The sequence below is a fragment of the Gossypium arboreum genome, chromosome 11, assembly GCF_025698485.1.
Source record: "Gossypium arboreum isolate Shixiya-1 chromosome 11, ASM2569848v2, whole genome shotgun sequence".
Taxonomy (NCBI): Eukaryota; Viridiplantae; Streptophyta; class Magnoliopsida; order Malvales; family Malvaceae; genus Gossypium; species Gossypium arboreum.
The window spans coordinates 47,601,167-47,604,063 of record NC_069080.1 but is presented as its reverse complement, the minus strand read 5'-3'; the positions used below and the strand labels follow the sequence as shown (position 1 = coordinate 47,604,063).

At 31.2% G+C, this 2,897-nt stretch overlaps 1 long non-coding RNA gene across 2 annotated transcripts; it reads right to left on the bottom strand.

Annotated features, from left to right (window-relative positions):
• Window positions 1–636: 636 nt before the first annotated feature.
• LOC108472533 (uncharacterized) lies at window positions 637–2,677 on the bottom strand. 2 transcript variants are annotated; one of them, XR_001869558.2, is made up of 3 exons: window positions 2,568–2,677; window positions 1,859–2,294; window positions 637–1,274 (listed from the first exon to the last, which is right to left on the bottom strand). It is a non-coding gene; the product is annotated as an uncharacterized LOC108472533 (long non-coding RNA). The 2 variants fall into 2 exon arrangements; XR_008274689.1 differs by having other exon boundaries at window positions 1,867–2,294.
• Window positions 2,678–2,897: the final 220 nt, after the last annotated feature.

Below are 2,897 nucleotides of genomic sequence, written 5' to 3'. Positions count from 1 at the left end.
AATATATAAAACGCTGGATCCAGCTATATAAGTCCTTAGACAGGAAACAATAAAGAAATGAGCAAAAATTGTCATTATTGTTATACTGAAGAAAGTGATATTTTGTATTATTCCTTTTACTACGTTTGACATTAATATAAATATAAATATTATTCATTTGGTTAAGATTACTTTTCTACGAACAACTTTTATTTATATTGATCAACACATTAACTTTTATATAATTATGAAATATCAAGTAAATTTATTTATTTTCCTTTTAGTCCCTAACACTTTTAACTATTTTCCGTTTCAAATAATTGTGTAGATTATCTCATTGTACTTCAAGCTTGTTTTCTGTTGTCTTTATACGTAAATTCCAAAGTATTCTATATTGTTTTCAATTTACACTTTCTTACCCTTTTGTTTGGTTCATTTATATTTATTACTAGCAATTGTTTGGTTCCGCTTCACATACTTTTTCATTACTAATAATTAAAATGTACATTTATTCATCCTAAAACTACATTATCTTTCTCTACTTTTAAAATTTATAGTACAACTTCGTGGTCCAAATCTAATTAATAAATAACTTTACATATTATATACACTATATTCGGGTATGACAACTAATTAATATATAAACAAGGCACATGCTTATATGTATAGTTCTCTTCAATCACATGTGTATTCTTTTTTGTTTTTTAATTGACACATAAACAAGCAACTACAAAAAAGTAAAAGATAAATTACTCAGGCTAACTCTAGTTTTTAAGTTTACCAGGCTAAAACGACAAAAATAAACACAGCCCCCGAAGCAGGGAAGAAAATTTTTTTGTTCACAAAAGAAAAGAATCACCGAAAGAGAAAGTGAAGAAATTCTTGTCAAAGTATTCTTTATGAGAAGGCCAAGCAATGCCAGTGGACTCAAGGACTTTCTAGGCTAAAGCTTGTTCATATGAAACATGGGAGATATAATTTGGTTTCCTTAACCAATGTGTCTTCATTCTGTGATAAACATCCTAACCGGTCCAATTCAAATTAATATAAAAACCTTGCTTCTCGGAGTTTGCTTATGAATTGTTGATGCCTTGTGTAGGAATCCACCCATTTCTAACTCCATAACTTCTTATGGTAGGTGAAGAAGTGGACATGGCTATGTCATGCACGACATACCAATATTGATTAATTCAGATCTCCATATCAATTTTCAAAGAAGCAAAACCATATTTTCCAAAAAAGTTGATGGCATATGATTTCCACCTGTTCTTTGTCCCATAAATTTTGTGATATGCCTTCATTTTAAAAATAAAAAAGAAATAAATTTAAGCTAAAACTAGAAGTATCATATAAACAACCGAAGCCCTTTTTTTCTAGTCTCAGGAAAACTTCCATTTTGGCCATGCTAACTATTCTGATTTTGCAAATTACATGGCTAAAATTAACAATAACAGCTTTAAATGAATTACACATAATATATATATATATAAATATGGACATATGCAAATAGAAAATAATCAACACGATGGGTTCCAACTTCCTACCTACAATATGTATCTTTTACATATTTAAACAAAAAATATATGGCACATACATGCCATTAAAAAATAGAACATATCGAATTCTAAACATCTACAATGTCTCTCTAACTAGCCATAATTCCATCTGTTTAAGCTAATTGAAAGCAACATTACATATTGAAGAATCACAAGACAATTTAAACATAATTTTGAAAATTATGTAAACGTAGGTGACGCCATTATTAATGGTGTCACCACCTCTGGATTTAAAAAAAATAACAATTATTTTAAGTGCCACATTGCCATTTGGTAAACACCATAATTATATAAAACTTTCAAGAATATGATGAAACAATTACCTTATTACCTTAGATTGGATGAAGAATACGATGACGCACTTCTTGGCCGCATCAATTAAATAATTTTAAACTTTTGATCTATTTACATTTCGTCTGTCGTCTGTTAAAATTGAATTTAAATACTCCTTCACCTTGTTTTCCAAATGTTGATGCCTCCTGACTATTGATTTCTGAGCAGAGAAACGATTTGAAATGACCTACACAACATCTCTGTGATATGGAAAAGAAAAGGAAGTATATAGGTAGGTTAAAGAAAAGAAGAGAGAAAACATCTGGCCGTTTAAGCTTTCTGGGGTCTATGTTTTGTTCTAGGTGACAAACCCCATGGATATGAACAACACTGCCATTGGCAGCCTCAGAGTTTTCGCAGATTTCTAAGAATTGGGGTTTTATCTGCCTTGTTTTTTTCACCTCTCATGGAAAAAGGATCACAACCCTGAAAGAAACAGGTCTTAGTTCCACCTCTCATCGCAAATGGAACAATTAATTTTTATTGAAATTAAAGCTGAAGCAAACTCCTCGACATGCTAAATGGTCCACTAGCTGTCTAAATTTCACATAAAAACTATGAAATAGAACCAAGAATAGCAAATTGAAAAAAGAAAAAAAACACAAACCCAAAATCCAAGAACAACAATGCTACACTCTAAAATCACTCATAATCCAAAATAAATAAGAAAACCAAAATGGCAACAAGAAAGCAACAAACCTTGTCTAGTTCTTGGGAGAACATGAAAGCCTGTCCGTCTCATAGTTTTAGGTTGCAGAGAAACCATGAGAGGAGAGAATGTTCTGGTAGGAGGAGGCGAAAGGGTAGAGAGAAAAGGAGGAGAAACGACTCTATATGAAAAGAATTGAAAGTTACAAACCTTGAATTAAATGTGGGTTTTTTTTTTTTCGTAATTGACACAAATAAATTAATTATTTACGAAAATAACCTAGATGTTATATGAAAATGACATATTTTCTAAGGTGCTTGTTGGTGCCAGCCTCCTTACAGCCAGCACCACTCTCCATCTCCTAATAATTGTCCGCGACG